This window comes from Trichechus manatus, unplaced genomic scaffold (genome assembly GCF_000243295.1).
Source record: "Trichechus manatus latirostris isolate Lorelei unplaced genomic scaffold, TriManLat1.0 scaffold00149, whole genome shotgun sequence".
Classification (NCBI taxonomy): Eukaryota; Metazoa; Chordata; class Mammalia; order Sirenia; family Trichechidae; genus Trichechus; species Trichechus manatus.
In genome coordinates this window covers 4,628,554-4,655,323 of record NW_004444085.1, presented here as the reverse complement: position 1 = coordinate 4,655,323, position 26,770 = coordinate 4,628,554, and the positions used below count along the sequence as shown (strand labels likewise).

Below are 26,770 nucleotides of genomic sequence, written 5' to 3'. Positions count from 1 at the left end.
CTTAAGAATCCATTCACTTTCTTTTTCTCCCCACCAACACTACCCACACCCAGTGCTCATCAGCGTTCACTGCATCGCCCAAGCAGCCGACTCACAGCTCTCTCTCTCCGTACAGCAGCCAGAGCCATCTCACCACGAAATGGAGAGACAGTCATGTGACCTCTCTGCCTCAACCTCCTCCAGGGCTCCTTGCTGTTCGCAGGATGAAGACCAAGCCCATTAACATGGCCCTCAAGGTTTGTCAGAACCTGGTCCCTGTCTGCCTGCCTTCTCTGGCTTCACATCTTACCACTGGTCATATTATGGAACAATTAATGTTTTGCCTTTGCTGTTCTTTGTTGTATTTATCACTGCTCAATTTTCCATATATTTATGCCATATTGCCAATGTAAAACTTAGAAATTTAAATCCCATAAGAACATTTATCCCATAAGAATATTTTAAACAAAGTGATCAGAATATAGGTAAAACCTGCACCAGGGTTATAAAATCACAAAAAGTTCCTTAGTCAAATGTACACTATGAAAGGAGAACTACAGGTTAATGAGATTTGGTATTTTTATGTTTCTGTGAATTATCATAAAGTTCCTTAAAACGTTTAGTTAATGGTATGAACAAAAAGAAAAAGATATGTTTTAATATGCCACCGTGTACAAACACACTCTACGGCAGTCAGGTCCCTGGATAATATTACTTAAGGTTTACTTTGCTTTTGTTGTTGTTGTGTTTAATATTTATGTGTTCCCTATAGCTTTTTCTTTGGTATCTCAAGAACTCTAACTGTAGGCAGGATTAAAGAAAATAATCTGTTTGAAGCTCCTTCTAAACAAAAGGATAATAAGAGTGAGAAAAAGAGAAAGAGAGAAAAGTTCAAACTACTCAGCAACAGACTAAAAAATAAGCTTCTAATATTAAAGAAAAACAACTCTGGTCCTAGAAGTTCCTGGGGTCTGAATTGTTCCTGAAGATCTTAAAAATAAGAATTCCAGTAGAATTTTTTAAAATTGCAAGATGCTCTTAAAGCATGCTGTGTTAAGTAGAGAGAGGTTTTGTAAGTTTGATGGTGATTTTGTGCCACAATGTCCACCCATGCTCCATCCCATAAGGTCTCTGACATAATTCCTTATGTAGCCAGCAGCATGGGCAGATGGTGGCGCTAGACAGGGTCACTGTCAGTCACCACCCATGGCCATCCTCACTAATCAGTCCAGAAAATGCAAATACATAAATTTCAGGCAAAACTGCTTTAATAACTTGCTAAAAACTCTTCAAATAAACAAACATAACTTTTTCAGTATTTTCCAAGATTTCTAACTCTCTCAGACAAAAAAGAGGGGAAAAAACACTTTGTAGAAGATAGCTCTAGGGAAGGCCATGTAAATATTAAAAGAAATCTACTTCCACTTCTAAGATACTGATTCTCAATTTTGCAGATCTTAAATCTTACCAGTGAGTTGGTTTTACTGGGAGGTTGTGTTTACTTTCTTTTGGTGAGAAAGGAAATGAGAAGGTGCAAGGTGTGAATGATGGAAACCACCTTTCATTATTTCTAACTACAAATTCAGAAACTGAAGTGAGGAACAGGGTCCTGGCTAGCTTGGCCCCTTCTTATTGGCTGTTTTCCTGGATCACATCTCTAAACCTCATAAATCTTTGTCAGCGAGTATCTCAGCCTCCTACCCTAACACTCCCCTATAAAGAGATAGAAAGAGAAAGACAGTCAGAATTTTGTACTTTGGACTGGGAAGGAACAAAAGCACAGACAATGGAAGTAGGGGTGAAAGTAAGGAGTATGTACTGAGTATCTACAATGAGTCAAGGATCTTACTAGGTACTTTACTAATAAATATTTCCTTTAGATTTAACAGATTCCATAAGGTAAACAATTATTATTCTCATTTTACATATAAGGTAACAGACTGATCAAGGGTAAGCACTTGCCATGAACCCAGCTTGGAGGCAACAAAGTCTGATGCCAGCACTCTCCCCTTTTCCACCTTTTCCCAAAGTGGGAAATTTCTAAACATCACTCACATTGGGTAGAATATCAAAGCCATTTAGCTAAAGCACAGGAGGGATGATTTGGAGAAACAACGTCCTTGTCACTTCTAGGATTCCAGATAGTCCCATGGGGACAATCTGAGGTCAAGTGGTCAGGGGACAGTGTATTACAGTTGCAGGGAGATGTGGGAAGTGAGGGAAACAAATTCTCTGTAATGGTCATGAAAGCTGCATCCCAATAAGCCACCTCTGTATCCAAAAGTGCTGCCTCTTGAGAACTGCTGTACTATGGGATCAGAGAGAAAATGAGAAAATTGCTCATTTTTCCAAAGATGTAATCACTTTTACAGTGGGAAGGAATGGCCTAGCATTAGTGAATACAAAAGTTCGTTCCAATTCAGAAATATAAACACGAAGAAAAGAATGCCTCCATAAACAAAACCTGACATTACTATTTATATAGGAACATTAATGTGCTAAGGGTCCAACGCCAATAAGGCCCTATTTTTACACACACACTATATATATAATATATATACATATATAATTATATATTTTAAAACATAATAAATTTAAATAAAAATAAAATATATATTCTCAAAATATATATATATCTTTATATTCTAGAAACACACATTCATATAGCTTGATTTTAAATATTTTAACAATTGTTTAAGTAACTGTATTCAATAGTTATATCCCTTTGTAAGGCCGCTTTTTTTTAATTCTAGCATCAATAAATCAAAAGCAGTCCAAGAGGCTGCCTAAATTGCTCAGAATGCAACATCAAAAAGAAAGAGAAGCTGAAAGCGAGATTTCATAAATGAGTAATCAGATAAGCTGTGTACCTTCTGTCAAAGAATTCTAGGGTGATTCGGAAACATAAGTTCCAAGGAAAGCCCTCAAGGACAAAAACAAGAACACAACCAAACCACACACCACCACCACTTCTTAGGGATCCTACTCAGGGTATGAGGTGCAGCTTCTGGCATATAAACAACAGTGCTATTCCTGACAGGAGAGGGAGACAGGCTGTGGCCCAAACAGCTGTTGCAGTTAGATAGCTCTGCGAAAACTTCAGAAGCAAAAGGAAAAAAAAAAACTATAAATATCTGGATGCCATCTCCATGTAGGGTATAGGGGAACTTCTCTAACCCCTAGGAAAAGACTGTGACTAGCTTTTTCACTTCCTAGGAGAATAGCTACCAAACAGAGTTAGCTTTGGGGTTGGGGAGCAGCTTTTAGGGATAAACTGTTCTTAACGCTTCCATAACCTGGCTCTTAACATTTTTGGAGCCCACGAAACTCTTTAAACTCTTTTCCATCATAGAACTATTTATCCTAAATCCATGCCACTTTTTTTTTAAAGCTTCTAATTTTGAAATAATTTTAGATTCACAGGACGTTGCAAAGGAATGTACAGGGAGGTACCATGCACCCTTTCCCCCAGCCTCCCCCAATGTTAACACCTTGCATACTCTAGTACTACATCAAACGCAGGAAACTGACATTGGTACAATCTCAGATTTCACCAGTTACACATGCACTCGTGTGTGTGGTGTGGGGGGGGGTGTTTATACAGTACCACACAATATCATCACATGTAGCTCCAGGTAACTACCACCGTAATCAAGATACCTAACTTTATTATCACCACAAGATTATACATGCTACCCTTCTATACTCAAACAACCCCCGTCCCTAACCCCTGTCAAGCACTAATACGTTCTCCATTTCCATAATTATGTTATTTCATAAACGGCATGGTATGTATTATATTAACTCTTTTCACACAGCATAATTTTCTTGAGGTTCAACCAAGTTGTTGCATGTACCAATAGCTGGTTTCTTTTCATTACTGAGTAGAATTCCAGGGTATGAAGGTACTGCAGTTTGTTTAACCATTGTCCAGTGAAGGTCATCTGGGTAGTTTCCAGTTTAGGGCTACTACAAATGATGCTGCTATGAACATCAGTGCTCAAGCTTTGGTGTGAAAATTTAATTTTCATTTCTCTGGAATAAACGTTCAAGAGTGCAATTGCTGGGTTGTATGGTAAGACCATTTTTAGTTTTAAGGGGAACTGCCAGACTGTACCATTTTACATTCCCAGTAACAATGTATGTGTGACCCAGTGTTTCTGCATCCTCACCAGCACTGGGTGTACAGGATCGTTCACAGAGCAAATGTTTTCCATTTTGATGAGGCCCATGTTTTCAATTTTTTCCTTTTAATGGATTGTGCTTTAGTTTCATATCTAAGAACTCTTTGCCTAGTCCTAGGTCTCAAAGATTTTCTACGTTTTTTTCCTAGTAATGTTAGAGTTTTACATTTCACATTTAAAGCTGTGATCTATTTTGAGTTAATTTTTGTATGAGGTGCAGGCTTTAGGTCAAGGTTCTTTTTTGTGTGTGTCTATGGAAGTCCAATTGCTCAGCATCATTTATTGAAAAGGCCAACCCTCCTCCACTGAATTGCTTTTGCTCCTTTGTCAAAAATTAACTGGGCATATTTGTGTGGATCTACTTCTGAGTTCTCTGTTCTCCTGCATTGAACTACGTCCATTCCTCTGCTGTCTGGATCACTGAAGCTGTACAATAAGCCTTAACACAGAGAAGAGCAATTCCTCCCACTCTGCTCTCTTTTCAAAAAAAATTGTCTCGGCTATTCTAGTGCCTTTCCCTTCCCATATACATTTTAGAATTTGCTTATTAATATCTACAAAAATCTTTGCTTATAACTTGATAGGAAATGCATTAAACTTAAAGATTTAGGGAGAATGGACATCTTACCGTGTCAAGTCTTCCAATCCATGAACCCAGGATGTCGCTCTAGGTATTTAGATCTTCTTTAATTTCCTTCATCAGCATCTTATCATTTTCATCATACAGATCCTGTACGTGTTTTTCTTAGATTCAGACCTAAATACTTCATTTTCCTTGGCACAATTATAAATGATTGTGGCCACTTTTTTTTTTTTTAGTTTCTCATACAAAAATTTATACACACATTGTTATGTGACCTTAGTTGCTCTCTCTATGATATGACAGCACACTCCACCTTTCCACCCCAGATTTCCCATGTCCATTCAACCAGCTCCTGTCCCTTTCTGCCTTCTCATCTCGCCTCCAGACAGGAGCTGCCCATTTAGTCTCATGTATCTACTTGAGCTAAGAGGCATTCTCTTCACGAGTATCATTTTATGTCCCATAGTCCAGTCTAATCTTTGTGTGAAGAGTTGGCTTTGGGAATGGTGTTAGTTCTGGGTTAACAGGGAGTCCAGGGGCCATGTCTTCTGGGGTACCTCCAGTCTCAGTCAGACCATTAAGTCTGGTCTTTGTACTAGAATTTGAGTTCTGCACCCCACTTTTCTTCTGCTCCATCAGGGACTCTCTGTTGTGTTCCTGTCAGGGCGGTCATGGGTGGTATCCAGGCACCATCTAGTTCTTCTGGTCTCAGGCTGATGGAGTCTCTGTTTTATAGGGCCCTTTCTGTCTCTTGGGCTAATATTTTCCTTGTGTCTTTGGTGTTCTTCATTCTCCTTTGATCCAAGGGGGTTGAGACCAATTGATGCATCTTAGATGGCCACTCATTAGCTTTTAAGACCCCAGACACCACTCACCAAAGTGGGATGCAGAACATTTTCTTAATAAAATTTGTTATGTGATCATGGCCACTTCTGATAAAACACATGTCGATACTGAACCTCCATTCTTAGGTTCTTAGAGAAAACAAAGAAAAGGCAAAACTCCAGATCAATCCTAGTTCATCTGCAGGTGGCTTTTCCTTTCTGTGGCCCTCTTTCAGCTCCCCATGGTTGTTCCAGATTACACCTCCTCTGAACCACCTGCCTGGAGTAAGAATGGATGATCGAGTCCTTGACTTCACCTAAGCTAACAAGAAGTATAGTGACAGCATACCAAGGAACAGTGCATGGTGTAAAAGATACCAGACTTGGATGAGGACCTGTGATCCCAGTCAAAGCACACCTCTCTGGCCCTCAGTTTCCTCATTTGTAAAGTGAGGGGGCTAGCCTCTGACTTACAAAGTCTTGATATGCTGTACAATAAAAAGAGAGGTGCAGAGGGGACCAAGAGGGGGAAAGCCTGACTAAGAAGGAAGAAATAAGACTCTGGAGTGTCAAACAGAGGGCAAAAAGGGGAAAAAACAGTACATGGAAAAGACAGAGGCAGTATTAGAAAGATACATTAGGAGGCCCACAAGTTGTCTGCTTCAGCTGAAACAGGGCCAAGTGTTATACTAAGAAAGCAAATGAAAGTTTATGCAACAGAAAATGATTAGAGAGTCCCGAGGAATTTCAATATGAAAAAACTTACAATGGGGATTCACTGTGGGTTCTTGAGAGAATAGGGAAGAATGAAGAGATGAAAAATGAGGCTTGTGGAAATAAACTAATTTTAATATAGTCTAGTAAGATATTTTCAGAGAGACACATGATTTTTAAGTTTCTGGATTTGAATGTAGAGTCATATTTTCTCTCCATCAGGACTAAGAGGTAACTTGGTGTTTTTTTTTTCTCATTAGTTGTCTAGGCTATTTGTTTTCTGAGACATTGGCTACTAAAACCAGAGCCTCACAAAGTTTGCCTAACAAATTCTCCATTGCCAGAGACAATCCAATTCTTCTTTTCTTACAAATAAAAATCCAATTTCCTCCTTATTTATGCACACCAGGAAGATCCACCTGTTGCTGACAGAATACGGAATTTCCCAGAGGGGCAGTGATGCAAGAAGCTGGCATTCAAGCCCTCCTGACATTCTTTCTGGCCACCAATACGAGAGACAGGGGACATGGTCTGGTTCACCCATCCCCTCTGATCATTCAGTGCCACCAAGGAGCTCTGTAATAAGGCACAGCACACTCATCACTTGGAGGGACAGTCAGCAAGTCCCACGGGTGACATGGGAGGAAGTACTAGGCTTCTTGCTGTTCAGGTTCTGCTAATACCAGCTTCATGGCCTCAGCTAAGTCACATTTCCCATTCATACTTTAACTTCTTTATCAATAAGAATATCCTCCATTCCATAAACACAGAAACAAAAGTACAAAAATAAATGAATACTTGGGAAAAAATGGTTATCTATACAGTTACAGACTCAAAGCCTCAGTCATAAGAATCATTTTCCTATAAATTTTGTTGTCGGGGGCGGGCTGTGGACATGATCTAGTCACTATAATCTATCCGCCTTTTAAACTCTCAAAAAATAATAGGACTCTTTTACTTATTTGAGGTGGAACAACGGAAAAAATTGCATTTATTTTGAGCTGCAACAGGTATTTTATCCTGAGATTATTAAGAACATTTAAAATTACATTCTATATTAATTTTCACATGGCCTTGTATTGACTATATTTTAGGAGAAAATCAACTAAAACGTGTCACTTGGATGACCCCAAAAAACACCCTTACTTATGATAAAATATTTAAATGCACACGTACACATGCATAAAAATTTTATCCATTGTTTAAAAAAATTTCTAGCACATTCAGTTTAAGTGCTAGTTTAAAGTAAAAAATAAATTTAAAAACCTTGTCTTAAATCCTTTTCCTTCCCCCAAAGAAACACTCTATTTATAGATTCTGAATATTGGTCTGTGTGGAAAGAATTTTATGCTTTCTCAAGTAAATGAATCTTCCACAAAAGGGAAAAAAACAAAAGATGCTAAAGTAGATTCTGCAGATTTTTAAAAACTCAGTAGGCAAGGGGGAAGAAAACAAACATTTCATCTCTTCCCACACCCATCCAGTCAGGCAGCAGTACTTTCTGGCTATCTGAGTGCAGCAGCCATATCTCTTTCTACCAACATCAGAATGAATATTCATCTACAATAAGAAAATTTCTCTTGACAAAGAGGGGGGAAATCAGTCATACTTAACTTATAAAATTGTTTGGTGCTGCAATTAATGAAAACATTCTGTCTTATCCAAATGCTTATCCTTTAGAACTTATACTTAGTAAAGCTCAATCCTATAATACACGTTAATTAGTTATGATGATCTAGATAAGCCAAATATATGGCAAGGTCGGTGTCCAATATTATCCTATCATTTCTCTATGATAGAAACAGAGAGGCTTCATTATAACACAGTCCTTAGGCGACATATCCTGGGTGGTTCCACCTTGCAGCTAAAAGAATCCTAGCAAACAAAGAGGAAGGCAGAGGTGGAATTTCTTGAGGAAAATGTCATATATTTGGAAGTAGAATCACAAAATATAAGTACCACAGAATGAGTTATTTTGGAATAGGTTGGAATAAGGAAGATATTTATAGAATATTTTTAAAATACTTACTTTTTTCTAACATCCTGCTATCCAGTCAATTTATTTCCTAAGCAACTTTCATTGTGGTCATAATGGTGTTATTGCTACTACAGTTAAGACCTGTGATCACTTCTTAACTCATTAAGGAAGACAGGCAAAGGAAGAAGACAGAAACAGGAGAGCTGTATTCAAGAAATGATTCTTAGATCACATGATCATCTCAATCGATGCAGAAAAGGCATTCGATAAAGTCGAACACTGATTCCTGATAAAAACTCTCAATAAAATAGGTATAAAAGGGAAATTTCTCAACATAATAAAAGGCATCTATACATAGCTAACAGCCAACATCATTCTTAATGGAGAGAAGCAGAAAACATTCCCCCTGAGAACAGGAGCAAGACAAGGATGTTCTTTATCACCACTGTTACTTAACATTGTGCTGAAAGTTCTAGCTAGAGCAATAAGGCAAGAAAAAGAAATAAAGGGCACCTAAATTGGTAAGAAAGAAGTAAAACTGTTCCTCTTTGAGGATAATATGACACTATACATACAGAACCCAAAAGACTCCACAAGAAAACTACTGTAACTAATAGAAAAGATTCAGCAAAGTAGCAGGATACAAGATAAACATAAAAAAATAAAATACTTAGGAATAAATGAAACCAGGGATGTAAAAGACCTATACAAAGAAAACCATGAAACACTATTGCAAGAAACCAAAAGAGACCAACATAAATGGAAAAACATACCATGCTCATGGATAGGTAGACTCAACATTGTGAAAATGTCAATTCTACTCAAAGCAATCTACAAATACAATGCAATCACCATCCAAATACCAACAGCATTACTTAACAAGATGGAAAAACTTATCATTAACTTTAAATGGAAAGGGAAGAGGCCCCAGCTAAGTAAAGCACTACTGAAGAAGACGAATAAAAGTAGGAGTACTACCTGACCGCAGAACCTACTGTCCAGCTAGGTAGTCAAAATAGCCTGGTACTGGTACAATGACGGACACAAGACCAATGGAACAGAACTGAGAACCAGATGTAAATCCATCCACTTACAGTCACCTGATCTTCTACAAAGGTCCAAGTCCATTAAATGGGGAAAAGACAGTCTTTTTTAACAAATGGTGCTGGCAAAACTGGATGCCATCTGCAAAATAATGAAACAGGACCCATACCTCACACCATACACAAAAACTAATTCAAAATGGATCAAAGACCTAAATATAAAACCAAAAACTACAAACATCATAGAAGAAAAAATAAGGTCCAGGCTAGAGGCCCTAATACACGTCATAAATAGGGTACAAACCACAACTAACAATATATAAATACCAGAAGATAAGTTAGATAACTGGGATTTTCTAAAAATTAAACACTTATGCTCATCAAAAGACTTCACCAAAAGCGTAAAAAGAGAACCTACATACTGGGAAAAATTTTTTAGCTATGACAAATCCGACAAAAGTCTAATCTCTAAAATCTGTAGGAAAATCTAACACCTCTATAACAAAAAGACAAATAATCCAATTAAAAAATGAGCAAAGGATATGAACAGACACTTCATCGAAGAACACATTCAGGCAGCTAACAGACACATGAGGAAATGCCTGCGATCATTAGGCATTAGAGAAATGCAAATCAAAACTATAATGAGATACCATCTGACCCCAACATTACTAGCATGAATCAAAAACAAAGAAAATAACAAATGTTGGAGAGGCTGCAGGGAGACTGGAACTCTTATGCACTGCTGGTGGGAATGCAAAACGGCACAACCATTTTGGAAAATGATATGGCACTTCCTTAAAAAGCTAAAAACAGAAATATCACACAATCCAGCTATCCCACTCTTAGGAATATACCCTAGAGAAATAAGAACCATCACATGAATAGACATATTCACACCTATGTTCACTGCAGCATTATTCACAATAGTAAAAAGATAGAAACAACCTAACTGACCATCAACAGATGAATCGATAAACAAGCTATAGTACCTACACACAATGGAATAATACGCAATGATAAAGAACAAGGATGAATCTGGAAAACATCTCACAACATGGATGAAATCTGGTGGACATTATGCTGAGTGAAACAGGTCAATCATGAAAGGACAAATACTGTATGAGACCACTATTGCAAAAACTCATGGAAAGGTTTACACACAGGAAGAAACAATCTCTGATGTTATGAAGGAGGGGAGGGGAGAGGTGGGGTGGAAAAGCACTAACTACACCACAGATAAGTGGTAGATTTGGAGAAGGGTAAGACAGTACACAATACTGGGGAAGTCAGTACAACTTGACCAAGGTAAGGTCATGGAAGCTTCGTAGACACATCCAAACTCCCTGAGGGACCTAGTTACTGGGCTGAGGGCTAGAGACCATGGTCTCAGGGGATGTCTAGCTCAATTGGCACAACACAGTTTATAAAGAAAATGTTCTACATTCTACTTTGGTGAGTAGCCTCTGGGGTCTTAAAAGCTTGTAAGCAGCTATCTAAAATACTCCACTGGTTCCACCTCATCTGGAACAAGGGAGAATGCAGAAAACCAAAGACACAAGAGAAAAATTAGTCCAAAGGACTAACGGACCACAGCTATCACGGCCTCCACCAGACTGAGTCCAGCACAACTAGATGGTGCCTGGCTACTACCACCGACTGCTCTGACAGGAATCACAATAGAGGGTCCCGGACAGAGCTGGAGAAAAATGTAGAACAAAACTCTAACTCACAAAAAAGATCAAACTTACTGGCCCGACAGAGACTGGAGAAACCCCAAGAATATGGTCCCTGGACACCCTTTTAACTCAGTACTGAAGTCATTCCTGAGGTTCACCCTTCAGTCAATGATTAGACAGGCCCCTAAAACAAAAAGAGACTAAACGAGCACAATAGCTCAGGGGCAAGGATGAGATAGGAGGGGACAGGAAAGCTAATGGAGAATCCAAGTCGAGAAGGAGAGTGTTGACACGTCATGGGGTTGGCAATGAATGTCACAAAACAATATGTGTATTAATTGTTTAATGAGAAACTAATTTGCTCTGTAAACCATCTAAAGCACAATAAAAAAAATAATAAAATTAAAAAACTGATTCTTGGCTCTTACAGGAGACAGATCAACTAAAGGAAAAAGCTCACAACTTTCTGAACCTCTTTGGACTGTAAGGCTTGTATCTGTCTAGAAAATTTTTGGATAAACCAAATCTCTCTTATTATCAGCTACCTGGACTACATAAGGAGGTATCAGGTAGGACTTGTTCACTTCTTACTCCTACCTTCTGGCCAATTCTTATTCCACCACGATATTATAGCTAAGGTCAGTCATGGCATCTGCCTCAGATGAACAGTCAAAAAACCTGTTGTCCATAAATGTTTAACAATTGACTCAGTGGGGTGAGGGGCACCGTGGACATTTGTGAATTCCCAATGAAATGTCATTAACCTCAGAGTTCAGAAAAGATGCAGCAATCAACTCTGGGAGCCTGTATGAGCCGCTCCAGTACACCGCTGTCTGTACGTAACCCTAACCCTCTGTTCTTGTGACTAACACAGCCAGGCTGGCTCCATATCTCATGCCCTAGGTGGAATACACAAAAGGTGACTGTGTCCAAATGTCATGAAGTTTGGTATGTTGTGTTTCTGACAGCATCAGAGACAGACCCTACTTTAGACCGTGGGGAGGATTTGAGCAGAGGAAACTTAGGTAAGAGAATGGATAAATTTATTTGTCAAATCCTTTCAGACAGCTTGAATGTGATAGATTCTTGCATAAGGAAATTTTATTCTCTAGTTATGTTTAGCGTGCATTTTTTTTCCTTGTGTTCTAATTCATACTTGTAACTCAATAAAAATTGCCTTACTTGGCATTACTGACAAGAGAACACAAATTATGTGAAAAATCTTGATTATAAAAACATAAATTAGTGTTTTTGCTCAAAAATAGAAAAAATAAATTTTGTGAACTAAGTTAAAAAAAAAAAAAAACCACTGTCGCCCTTGTCTCTACAGGTTTCAAAATGCTTTCTTCAGCAGACTTGTTAGAAATAACACTCTAATGACCAACTGTTTGAGTTAAATTTTATTTACTTGAAATTAAATTTCTGTCTATCCCTTCTCAGCTAAATAAAATTTCTTGATTAAGAAGTTAGCTAATCCTCAAGTCTCATAGTACTCAGCTTGCCTGAGTATTCAATCTTCGGTCAGTCTACATAGTACCTTATGACATGCTAAGTCCTAACTCATGTTCTACTCCAATAAAAGCCAAAGCTTGAAAATTTTCCATTGTGCAACTCAGTTAATGAAAATATGAGCTTTTGTTAAATCCAATCACTTAATCATAGTTAAAAACAAAATCTCAAAAAACTCTAAATGCTTATTAAGGTTCTATTGTATTACTTATTTGCAGATTGAGATATTCTTACCAACATCACCAATAACTGTCAAGTATACTGAGAATGACTTCTTGCTTTGATTATTCTCAAGCACCTGTTTTCACGCAAGGCGTTAAGTTTGAAAAATTTAGTCCTAATAGTTCTTAGAAGCGAGGATCACGAGAGTTTGTCTCACATACTTTGGGCATATTATCAGGAGGGACCAGGCCCTGGAGAAGGACATCATGCTTGGTAAAGTAGAAGGTCAGCAAAAAAGAGGAAGACCTTCAAGGAAATGGATTGATACAGTGGCTGCAACAATGGGCTCAAACACAGCACTGATTATGAGGATGGCCCAGGACCAGGCAGTGTTTTGTTCTGTTGTACACAGGGTCTCTATGAGTTGTAACCAACTGGATGGCACCTAACAAAAACAATTCTTTCTCCTATGCAGACCCTCCATAACTTTCTCGATTCCTTTTGAAGTGTATTACAAATGGATTACTCAATGGATACAATATTACCTATACCCTCAATGACTAGATCATTAGATGTTTATACTGCACAACATTTGTTGGTTTATTAAAGTATTGATGCCACTAACCAAAGCATTCACATTGATTATCTTTTGTTAAGTCTGAACTTAATGATAACTTCACTAAAAGGCACCCGGAATTTCCTGTTATCATTCACCAAATAGTTAACACCCTCCTTAAAGAAACTTTTATACACTAACCCTTCAAATTTTTTAACAACATAAGTGCTGACCAGAGACTCCCCATGGAAATAGATACCATTATGGTTGGAGAATGATGGAAAGACCCTAACACCAAGATGGCCAGATCTTGCTCAGGTAGAGACCTAGGGCAAACAGGGCCACTGAGAGTAACTTAAGGCCCAGGAATAAAACGGGGGGTGGGGGTTCCAGGTAGTGCAGAGCAACTACAAATCTTTATGTGAGGTTTCTGCTCAGGTTGGGCCCTCTTCTGCATCTCCACACACTGGGTAACACCCAAGAGTAAGATATTAACTTACCACACACACCACCTCCCCACCTGTCAGCTGTCAGGGTGAAAGGTACTTCTAGACTCTCTCTTATTCCCTAAGCCAGAGCCAGCAAGAGTGTCCTGTCCCTGCAGCCACACACTGCCTGTTCTGTCAGCAGACCCTCTGAGAGACGCCTGGTGAGCAGTTTGCCTTTCAAAGTGTGGTGAGGTGAGCCAAAGCATCCTTTAATTAATGTTCCTCCCTTGGAACGTGTAGTCACCACAGCCATCTACTTCATCAATCTTATGTTCTAAAATACTGTATCAAAGGGTAACTCAAACCTGTTGGAAATCTAAATACGAGAAGAGAAAATTAGTGATGCTTAATACTGAAGAAAATATTACTGCTGCCTGTTACTGAATTGAGAACAGTGGTCATTCAGTGGTAAAACTCTTGCCTACCATGCAGGAGACCAGGGTTCAATTCCAGGCCAAGGTACCTCAAGCGCAGCCACCATCCATGCGTCTTGGTGGCATGTGTGCTGCTATGATGCTAAACAGGTTTCAGCAGAGCTCCAAGACTAAGATGGACTAGGAAAAAAGGCCGGATGATCTTCCAAAAATCATCCAGTGAAAACCCTATAGATCACAATGGTCCAATCTTTCTAATATGATCGATGGCAACTAATAATAACAATATGGAACTAAAATTAAAATGGCTAAGAAAAGCACCAATGCTTTCATTTGTTTCATGAACTTCAAACTTGTGCCTACACTTTACCTGAAATATACTGAATGCTATGCAAATGATCCTGAATTTTCTTTTTTCATACATTCATTCATCCTACAAATATTAATTTTTACTATGTGACAGGCAATTGATACAGTAGATGAAATAGTTTGCATCACTAAATGTTTGTTGAGTGAAAGGTTAAATAACAGTTATATTTTAATTTCTATAACTTTTTAAAAGGTGGGAATAAAAGATAGTAATTCCTAAATTAATTCTTCTAATGATTTTCTTAAACAAATTGCCCTATCTAGGCAAGTAATGGAAAACAAAATTGGAGCTAGACAAATGTTCTATTAGAAAGATAAGAATGTCTGGAAATTCTCTCCTTGTTATATGTTTTCAAGATATAGAGTATGCCAAGGTTTTTATATCATCCTTCATTTTCTGAAAATCCTGCTTCCTAAAGTAATGGTTCAATCCTGAAAAGACGTGTCAGTTAATTTAAAAAATGTATTTTGTTTTTTCTTTCTTGAGGGGCAAACGACATACCAGAAAGATGTGTATAATAAGTTATTTTAGGTAAGTTAGTATAATTGTTAACTGCTGTTTGTGAGATCAATGAGCCATAGGAACTCCTCAACATTCTGAGGCCTCCTCTACACAAATTCATTTGAACATCAAAACTACTCCAACCTAAGCTGCTGGGAATAAAACAGCTTGACAATTCCTGGCACATAATGTACACTTGAAAATTTTTGATGAATTCACTGCTTATTAAATAATAATAATACCTATAATAGTATAAACTTTCAACTTACAGAAATATTATCCTTTCTAAAAATTTTTCTCAACTTTTCTTACTTGGTCATTATGAACAATACATTTTATTCAAAAGGCAAATAATAAAACATAACAGATACAATTCTACACCAAGTAGGAGCCCTGGTGGCACAGTGGATAAGCGCTGGACTGCTTTCGGTCGACAGTTTGAACTCAACAGTTGCTCCGGGGGAGAAAGATGTGGCAGTCTGCTTCCATAAAGATTACAGCCTCTGAAACTCTATAGAGCAGTTCTACTCTGTCCTACAGGGTCGCTATGAGTCAAAATCGACTAGATGGCAACAGGTTTTGGTATACTAACTGATGCATTATTAGAGGAAGAGGAAATTACAAACAAATCTCTGCTTTACTGTTGATTTTTACAACAAAGAATCAACAAAACGCTGGACTCTGTTCTGTTCCATTCATCTACCACTTTGCAAGAAATAAAATCCACAAATAGACGCATACAAATATGGCCAAATGATTTTTGACAAAGGAGTAAAGTCATTTAGATTGAGAAAGGATAGTCCTTTAAACAAATAGTGATGAAGTAGCTGGATACCCACATTGGGGGAGAAAAAAAGATCCTCAAACCTCATGCCATTACAAAAATTAAGTCAAATAGATGACAGATCTAATGGTAAAACATAAAACTTTTAGGGGAAAATCTTCATAACTTTGCATTTGTTGAAGAGTTCCTAGATAGAACACTAAAAGTATGAGCCATAAAAGAAAAACTAATAAATTGGACTTTATCAAAAATTTTAAAAAATTGTTCTGAGAGATGCATTGCTAAGAGAATTAAAAACAAGCTACTAACTGGGATAAAATATTTTCAAATCACTTATCCAGCAAAGAACTTGTATCCATAATACATAATGAACTGTCAAAACTCAACACTAAGAAAACAAATATCCCAATTAAAAAATTGGCAAAGACGTGAACAGACAATTGATCAAAGTGGACAAACAGCTTGCAAATAAGAAAAATAAAAACTGTTAGACATCATTAGCCATTATAGACATGCATTAAAACCACAATGAGATACAATGACACACCTCTCAGAATGGCTAAAGTAAAAACATTGACAATAACAAGTGCTGGTTTGAAAAGCAACTGCAACTCTCATTCTTCGCTGGTGGGAATGTAACCCGTTACAGCCATTCTGGAAAACAGTTTTGCAGCTTCTTAAGCACTGTTACGGAATGAATTGTGTTCCCCTAAAATGTGTGTCAACATGTCTAGGCCATGATCCCCAGGACTGTGTGGTTGTCAACCATCTTGTGATCTGATGTGAATATCCTATGTGTTGTGAATCCTAACCTCTATAATGTTGATGAGGCAGGATTAGAGGCAGCATCATGCTGGTGAAAGAAGCCAGTCTCGAAAAGTTCCTTACTGTATAATTTCTTTTATATGACAGTCTCAAAAACACAAAACCATAGAGATGGAGAGCAGATCCCTGGTTGCAGGGGTTATGGTGGTGAGAGGGTGTGACTACAAAGGGAGAGCAGGAGGAAGCTTTTTGGAGGTGATGGAACTCCTCTGTATTCTCTTCGTGGTGGCGGCTATATGAATTATACATGCGGTAAAATTAATAGAACTGTACACACCCTGAAAAAGTCAATTTTTCTAAGTGTTAATTTAAAAAAATAAAAAAAAAAATTGGGAGAAACAGAAATGGTATCATGATTACAACGCACATATTAAAACCTAGCAGTAAACCACCGAAGGATTGCTTTCATCTCTCAATTAGAGCACCACTAACTATCCAAGGAGAAGAAATCACCCATGGTGAACTCCTGGGAAAGAAAGACCCCTAAAATTGAGAGGCACTAGCTATGGCTCATGCACAGATGAAAGAGAAAAAAACCATTTCAAGAAAAGGCAGAAATATTTCTCTGCCTCTTAATATACTTTAGACAAAAAACTGGGTAATATTTTGATGGATTTCTATACAGAAACTTAGCTCTGCATTTTTTTTTTAAACATTATACTGATATGTTAGTAAGGAAAGGACAAATGAGTTCTATCAAGGTTTTTAAGTACAAACCAATTTTAGTTTCAAAAGGTCTGTTTTTTGATGAAATTTTTAATTGCTTTCAAGAAAGTCTTATCCATCTATCTAGTTTTTTTTTCCCCACAGTTTTCATCAAGATTTTATATACGCCTAATAAACATGGCAGTACATAACAGACTTTATGTCTAAACCCATTATTGGAACTTCCCCTAAATTTCCCAACCGTTCTTATTTCAATTCTAAATCAAAAGGCACATTCCCAAAGGGATGATTCCACCCAAGAACTAAGCTGCAGCTTCCTGACCACACTTAACTCAAAAGTTAACTCCTTTTGATTTTTGGATAACAGACAAAATCGGCTAATCTTGTGAATGAAGAGACAATTACACAGAAAGGTACTCACCCTTCGTATCTCATTGAAGTACCCAGATTATTCCACTCAACTGCTTGCCATTCGAGACTGTGAAAGAGCCACAAAGAATATTTATCCCTAAAATCCCCTTGAGCTAAATGCCCGTAATGTATAAAATCATTGTCAATCACTACTTTGGCAAAAATCCGTTCAAAAGTTCTGTGGAAAATAAAAGCCACGCTAGAATATACACACAAGGAAAGCAATCATCTAAAGAGGATCTTTGACACTCCAGCAGAGAACTGCTCCCACACAGGAAATGATAAATTCTTTCAGATTAGAAGCTGCTTCTAAATGCCTCTAATACAGATGGGCAGAGAAGTAGTCCCCAGACATAATGCATTCCCTTGTTACCACTGAACAATCCCATGTGTGAACAACCTTAACGTTTTGTGAGTGAAAATACAACAGATCATTCTGCCACAAGATTGCAACAGCGATTTGATTTCATCACTAACATCATCACATTAGTACCAGGCCAGTATAAGATGAATAAAAATATGGTCTTAAAGCTACAGGCTGCTAATGTAGAGAAAAACACTCCAAAACCCCTATAATTTAAATTATGGATAATGGAATTAGATTATTTTTCTGGTATTTTGTGTTATCTCACTTTGCAACTAAATAATTTAGCACTTTTTCTTTTTCTTTTTTTTTTTTTTTTACGAAAGCATGGGGTTGAATAATAAAAAAGTGACAGCTAACCTGGTTCTTTTCATTTTCATATTAAAAATAAGCAACAAACCAAAATGACTAAAATATCACACCTTTTATTTGCCTAGTACCTTTTTGGGGTGGCAAACCCTCCAAATTGAACCAAGAAAATAAGCTCTTTAAATTTTCCATTTCTTAGCACTCAGAGCCATTTTTATATATTTCTTTGTAAACTATGTGAATAATCTGTGCTAGATTTGACACAATCATTCATTCATTCAACAATTTAGAGAGCATGATTGATAAAACCCTGAAGGAGCACATAGATGAATAAGCTCCTGTCCCAGCCCTAAGGAGATCTTTCACATTCTAGCAGTCCATACATATATATGACCATGTTAAAATGCCAACTGCCTTGCCGGATCTGCAATTATTGTGGTAAAAGAAAACACATCTTGCATGAACGGAGGGATTGTTAGCATGTTTAGTAGTATTTCAGGGAGCATGCCAATCCCAAACTTTTTAAGAAAACAACTAATATTTGGCACTTCATAAATATGGAGATGGTAACACTACATCAATCACTCTAATCCTTTCCCAACAATATGCAGCCACAAAAACATGAGCCATCTTGGGAGTCTAAAGGACACTGTTGAGGAAAACAGAGGAAAGTGAAAAATTTCAAGTTGGTAGTGGAGACAGGGCTGCTCTACCTTATATTGGTATAGCATGTGTCTTGGTGATAATCCAAGGCAATGCTTCTCAACTTTTTTAATCTATTAGTCCCTTGTCCCATGTTCTCTCACTCCATAACCCAAGCCAAGAAAAATTTTTGTCAGGTTCTACTTTCTGTGTTGTGTATTGTGACAACAATGTAAGTATAAATATGCTTTGACAAACGAAACTCTGCCCACCCCAAGAATATATCATTTTCTTCTGCTCCTCTGCCCTTTCCACACCCAGCTGTAAAAAATCACTTCAAAGAGAGACAAGTACTTGTGGACAGTTTCTTTTTGGAGAAGCAAGGGAGCTGAGAAAACCAGAGTTCTGAAGTAGAATCTTTGACAGTAAGCACACCTTGGCATGAGGAGATTAGGAACATGGGTAAAAAGAAAAAAACTGAAAAGGAAATTGTGACAGTTATTCAGTTTCAGGTTTGGGGGCCTAACTAGATGATTATTATTATTCATAAACTACCTGATATTTGTACACTAGTTTACATGTTTCAAAGCACTTTTCACATACATTATCTTTGGAAGATAGATACAGATACACTCAAAATTTATTTCAATGCCTGATTCACTGGGACAGAAGTCAGGTTGGAGAAAGAATTACGGGTAACATTCCAGCCTACGGTCTAAATTTCTTTATCTCCCAAACGCAGGTTTTTAGTGTTAACGTAACTGAAAGTAAGAGTTACAGAAAGCAGACAAGCTCAGCGCTATTTTCAGAGGAATGTGAGGCTAAAAGAAACCACAGCAGAAACTGTTTCCTGCCTCCATCTTTGGGTACAGTGGAGTCTTATAAGGTTTGCTACTAAAATTAAAAGAACTTTAAAATCCTGGAGAGAAAAAAAAGTGTGCATGTGTATCTATGCAGCTAACAAATATGACGCATTAAGAAAAAATTATCCTCTTCGGGTCATTTAAATATATCAATCTCTTGACAAATTTTCAGGAAAAGATAATTAATAAAATACTATAATCATTTAAAAAATATGTAATGAGACATGTATTATAAATTCTGTCTCAGGCAGAGACAAGGCTGACTGACAATGGAAGCAGTGCAGTTTGGCTACAGAGCCCAGGAGTCCGTAACTTTATGAGAAAAGGGGAGGACAGTGAAAAATTTAATTCACACTTTAAAATAATGAAAATATTTCATTAACCCAGCCCCATAATAATTATCGTTTGAACCATGGTACACTGGGAAACCATGATGTTTGGGCACACGAAAAAGAAAAGCAGTCGGTATATCCTGAAACCTGACTGGTTATTCCACACACTCATGCTAACCAAGCAATACCAGAAGAGAAACCTACAGCCACAGAAACCTGCTCACTAGGCCCTTGTGGAAACGCACGAGCGCACACATGTGTATATAGACACACAGTGTTTAAAAACACATTTTTGAAGGCATTGTATTAAGAAATAATTTCAGAAAGAAGTTCAAGAATGGAGTGACACTAAATTCAGGGCTACAGGCTGACTTGTAGTGGAACGTATTCAAAGTTCAAGATTTCGTTGCATCAGGACCCTTTTTTCCCATCTCTAGTGTCAAGCTCCAATTACAGTAATTTGTGCTTTTGAGGAGAAAAGTGATGTGAAAACACAATGGATCATTACAAAATTAAAGTGGTGAGAACTAGGAAAAGAAAATAAATGGAGAAAAATAAAGTGCTTATAAAAAACAACTGTATGTAAAAATATTAAATGCTCCAAAATGAGACAAACAACAGAGAAGGCAAAGATAAGGAATACAGAAGAGACCAAAGGAAAGGCAATCATGGCTGAAGAAGTACAGTTTAAAATCTACATGTTTCTATTTCCTGGTTGGTTTTAGGAAAATCTTGTCATTAAGTTCTTGATTCACCTTCTCCTGAGAAACAGACCCATTAAACCCTTAGCAGTCGAGTCAATTCCGACTCATAGCAACCCTACAGGACACAGCAGAACTGCCCCATAGGGTTTCCAAGGCTGCAATCTTTACAGGAGCAGACTGCCACATCTTTCTCCTGCAAAGCAGCTGGTGGGTTCGAACTGCCGACCTTTTGGTTGGCAGATGAGCGCTTAACCACTGCACCAGCAGGGCTCCTTGAGAAACGGACAGTGACATTAAAAAACTCAACATGAGACTGAACGTAACCTTCTATTCCAAAAGAGATTCTTATTTTGGTAAAACAGACACATATGACCAATGCTATCTAAAGCACACGAATGGGTACTCTTCAAAAAGGAAATGAATCAATCTCATCTCCTCTCCTTACCCAACCCTAACTACTGCCATCCTTGAGTCAACAACAACAAAACCATAAAATGCCTTCACCTGTCTTCAGTTTTTATAGGAACACTAATAGTCTTCAGCAGATGTCAGAGTATAGGGAGAGCAATTAGGGTCACATAACAATGTATTTATAAACTTTTGTATGAGAGACTAACTTGAATTGTAAACTTTTAAAGTACAACAATTAAAAAAAAAGTCTTCAGCAGATTGAGATCTTTCAAATCTCCTCTCCACTTGTGCAAGAGACTTCCCAGCCAGTCACAAAACCTTTTTTCTCTTCTTTCTGGGCACGCAGTTAGATGATATTTCCAGCTTCCTGCAGTTACATTTTATCATCAGAGGATAAGTGATAACGTCACTTCTTAGCCAAAGTGGTTAAAAGGCACATGTACCTCCTCCACCCTCTCTTTCCCCATTGGCTGGCTGAATGAAGACGACTAGGAGACCTAAAGGAGGATGGAGCCACAAAACATAAGGTGTCTGGTTCATCAATGGTCACCCACTAACCAGGAATTCCACACGGGACTATATATGAAGGAGAAATAAACATCTGAGGTAGGCCATTAAAATATTGGATTTGTTTGTTATAGCTGCTAGAGTTACAACAATTAATCTGAAAGTCATGGTCTTTAAATCCTAATCATCTGAGATTACTTTAGATCAAGTGTACTTAACTGTGAACACCTGATATTCACTGTCAGCTGCTGTATGAAATTCTCCTGGTGGACATTTGGACTTCATTCTCTTTCGTACCCTCATATATCCTATACTTAAAATAATAAGTACAATTTGATAGCTTACTGTAGGTTATTTTCTTTGATTCTCACAACAATCCCATAAGGTACGTGTTAGCATTCTTATTTTACAGTAAGAAAACAAAGGTTCAAAGAGGAAAGTCACACAACTAGTTAGTGGGAGAACAGGGATTCAAATCTAGGTCAGTCTCACTCCAAACTCAGAGCTCTCAGTGGCTGGGTTAACTTGAAGTCCTTCTGTGCTTTAATTATTTGCAGAGGAAGAGCACTCCAAATCAAGGAAATACATTTAACTTTAAATTTGGAAAAAATATGTGTTGTCACTGTGTGATCAAGTTTTTTTAATACATGAAAGGTTTCAGGGAGGTTAGTGATAAAATCACCACCACCATCCCCACATATGTTATCACCAGGCACTTTTATAAGCTCTTTACATATTTTAACTTATTTAATCCTCCCAGCAACACTAGGTGGAGGCACTGTTAATATCCCCATTTTATAGATAAGGAAACTAAGGCACAGAGGGGTTAAGGATGGGCGTCTTACTCATCTCTGTGTTCCCAAAGCTAACACATAATAAACACTCAACAAAAAAAAAAAAAGTAGAATAAATTAATGAATGCTGAATGTCAATCACGACTAATTAAACAAACATGCACTAAACACATGATAATAATGATTATAACTACCATTTATATTGAGGGTCAGGCATCTTACATGCGTCTACAGTAATCTGGCATCAACCCTGCATGGTCAATATTATAACCTGCCTTAGGAAATTAAGGCTCTGAGCATTTGATCTGTCCATAATCAGAAAGCAAGTAATTGTCTGAGCCAGGTTCAAACTAAGCTTGCTCCAGCCACATGTTCTTCTCCCTGGCCTATGCAGTCTCTAAGGAGCTCAGCACCATGGGAGTGCTGAATGGGAAGGGGTGTCCAGTTATTGAAGCATCCTCTAAGAGCTGCACTTAGTCCCTGGATGGTGCAAACCGTTAACACGGTTGGCTGTTAACCGAAAGGCTAGAGGTTGGAGTCCCACCCAGAGGTGCCTTGGAAGAAGGGCCTGGTGATCTACTTTCAGAAAATTAGTCACTGAAAACCCTATTCTGACACACGCAGTGTCGCCATGAGTCAGGGTCAACTCAACAGCAACAGGTTTTAAGAGCGGCACTTAACATTAAAATAGCAAAAGCTACACTTTGAAATTAACCATCTTCCTAAAATATCATTAACATCATATTATTCCTCTGTTCAACTCCCCAAACGAAAGCAAAATTGAGTGAACCTCAAACTCTGTTACAGTTGTCATCCAGGCAGTTTTTCTAGCGATCCTTGTCTCCCACCACACCTCAGTTGGTATCTTCTGCCCTTACTGCTAATTGTCCCTAACACCTGATTCTGGCCAGTCTCCCCATTTGGAATGCCCTATATATTCTCACACTAAATTTACATCCATTTTCAATTATTTTAAACTACTACTTAAAATGTAACTTCTTCACAAAACTTCTTCCTGAAAAATTTCTTTAACTTCTGAAGTGACAATCTGGTGTGATGTCATAGAAAAAGAATCAGGGAGTGAAGCCTTCATTCCCTGCTCACCATGGCTAGGGGACCACGTTAACTGAGTATCTCACTTCTCTGTGCCTCTGGTCCTCATCTCTAAAAGCTGATCACTACGGACTCTCTGAGCTCCAAACCCCCAAATCAAGTTACCCTAATCTCATTAGTATTAACAATGGTTATGGATTTATTTCCACATCCCAACTATTTTCATTGTCAAGCCCCAAATGATCTAACCCAAAAATCTGTCATGGTGGGTATTAAATACAATTAGCTGACAGAAGCACTCACATTCTGTCATTCTTATTATCAGGTGAAATGCAATTCATGAGTAATATCTTCACTAGTCTTGCATTCCTCCGTTTACCAAAAAAAAAAAAACAAACAAACAGTTTTTCCTCCTTTGGCTCTCCTATGGTGCACATATGCACACATGTGCACACAAGTGTCTACAGACATATGGAACTGTCTTTTCCAGGAGGGGTAGTTTGTATTGTGCCAGCCCCAAGAACCACACTCACAGATCAAAAGTCTGAGAAACACCTGCTTAAAGGCACGAGGTTTGGCTGTTAAACAGCAGTCTTCCTCTTCCAAAGGCTAAAAGGTAAATTAGAGTCAGGATTAGTCTCTGTACCATGCTTTAACCAAATAAGCTGAACTGATATTGTGGCGTATAACCAGGAATATATGAGGAAACACAAACAAACTTGTTGCCTTCAAGTCGATTCCAACTCATAGTGTCCCTGTAGGACAGAGTAGAACTGCCCCACAGGGTTTCCAAGAAGCAGCTGGTGGATTCAAACTGCCGACCTTTTGGTTAGCAGCCAAGCTCTTAACCACTGTGCCACCAAGGGCTCCATATGAGGAAAAGAGAATATAAGAAAGCCATGCTTTTAAAGAAGTGAAGGTCTGGGGAAATAACAATGAGTTTAGATTTTTGGTGTTTGTTCAAATGCAATTTTAGCTCTTAGACTATCCAAGTAAAAGTACAGGCCTACTGGAATGAGACACAAGGAAGTGTGAAGAGGTCAGAGCAAACCATGGTTCTTGAAAGAACAATACAATCCTATGGGGAAAGATAATTAAGGGTTTTATTATTTCACTCTGAGTTTAATGTTAACTTGTATTCCAGAAGCCACACATTATACACAAAATTGTTGTTAACTTGAATCCTTTATGTTACTTCAACTCCAGTTTCTTCGAATTCTCAACACCTTTCCTCATGCACAACCAGGCTTAAGGCTCAAAATATAATGACTTAAAAGTCAAGGCAAAGGTCATTTTTTTTAAAAAGTGGAAACGCATTGATCTCTTTATAGTCTCCATAGTCTTGTCTTTTGCAGAATGTCATGTATGTCATGATGATGTGACACAATTGTAATCATATAATATGTAGCCTTTTCAGACTGGCTTCTTCACTTGGCAATATGCATTTAAGATTCATCCATGTTTTTGGGTGGTTAGATAGCTCATTCCTTTTTATTGCTGAACAGTATTCTATTGTATGGCGGGATCAGTTTATCCATTCTTATTGAAGAATATCTTAGCCAGTTTTGGATGTTTATGAATAAAATTCCTATAAACATTCTTATGTGAATGTTTCAGTGTGGACTTAAGTTTGCAAATCAGTTAGGAAAATACCAAGGAATTCAATCGCTGGATCACATGGCAAGGCTATGTTTAACTTCATAATAAAGAGTATAGTAAGGAAAAAGAGTTACTTTAAGTGGAAAAATCTGATGAACATCAACATCACTAATCTGAAAAATATTAACACCAGCAGTGATAAGTCAAGCATACCAAGTCATACCCTTAATATGGTGTGATGAGAATGCATTTGTTTTAGTGGCCTTCTTCCCCAAAACACATAACTCCAGTCTAATCATGAGCAAAACATCAGACAAAACCCAACCGAGGGATATTCTGCGAAACACCTGACCAACACTGTTCAAAATTGCCAAAGTCATCAAAAACAAAGAAAGTCTGAGGAACTGTCATCGTCTACAGGCCCCTCAGGAGACATGACAACTAAATGTAACGTGGTATCCTATCCTAGAACAGGAAAAAAAAAAAAAGCTATTAGATAAAAACTAAGGAAATCTGAATACAGTATGGAATTCAGTTAATAATAATATATTAATTTTGGCCTATTAGTTGTGACAAATGTACAACATAATAATGTAAGAACATTAAGAATGGAAGACCTTAACAACAGGAGAAGCTGAGTGTGGGATATATGGGAACTCTCTGTACTATCTTCACAACTTTTCTATAAATCTAAAACTATTCTAAAATTAGATTTTTTTTTAAATTGAAGTGCATTTCATTTGAAAAATGTAACAATTCCAAAGAATACTTTTTGTTTTTGATCTAAGAAGATTAAGCCTAAATTTAGCCATAATGCCTTACTTACAGTGTCTGTTTTATGAGAAAGGTCCCTGGATGGCACAAATGGTTTGTGTTTGACTACTCCGCTAAACGCTGGACGTTTGAATCCATCCAACAGTGCTGCAGAAGAAAGGCCGAGCTATTTGCTTCCATAAAGATTATACCCAAGAAAACTCTATGAAGCAGTTCTACTTGTAACACAAGTGGTCATCATGAGTCGGAATCAACTCGATGACAACAGGTTATTTTATGAGGGACAGGCCCATAAACAAGGAACTTAGAATATGGGAGAAAATAGTAATCACTTTTTGGACAGTTGAGATAGGTCCACAGAAATTGACTTTCTGATGATCAGAGAGACAATGATTAAATTAGGATTAAAATCCAGACCTACTCTCATCTCTCCACTCCAACGGCAAGCTCCCCTAGCATTCTTTTTTGTTTGTTTGTATGTTTTTGGCTCCTGTTCCTCTCTCCTCTCTCCCATTTCCAGCTTAGCTCGACACACAACAATCTCCCCACTGCATCCTGCCTACCTGCACCATGCGCTTGACATCACACCACCAAGCAACACAGGCACCGCCTACTGGAACCTTCCCTGCACTGATTACCGACCTGCTCTGGTGGCTGTAGTAAGTGCCACAAACAACCCGTCCCAATACCTCCTCTTCAGCTAGACCTGCCCTGCCGTACCATATCTGAGTGACTGACCCTGCCAGTTGAAGAAGGAGGCGAAAAGTATTGTGCCCACAGACGAGCAA

At 37.9% G+C, this 26,770-nt stretch overlaps 1 protein-coding gene across 2 annotated transcripts in view; it reads right to left on the bottom strand.

Annotated features, from left to right (window-relative positions):
• Positions 1–18,266, bottom strand: part of DIP2C (disco interacting protein 2 homolog C) — a 372,164-nt gene extending 353,898 nt beyond the window's left edge. Inside the window, exon 1 of one of the 2 annotated variants that reach the window (XM_023740166.1) lies at positions 17,641–18,266. The gene's annotated coding sequence lies outside the window, so the exon portion shown is untranslated. Of the gene's footprint in view, positions 1–95; positions 111–17,640 lie in introns of those variants that run through there. The other variant, XM_023740165.1, reaches the window with a different exon arrangement.
• Between the last annotated feature and the right edge of the window lie 8,504 nt (positions 18,267–26,770).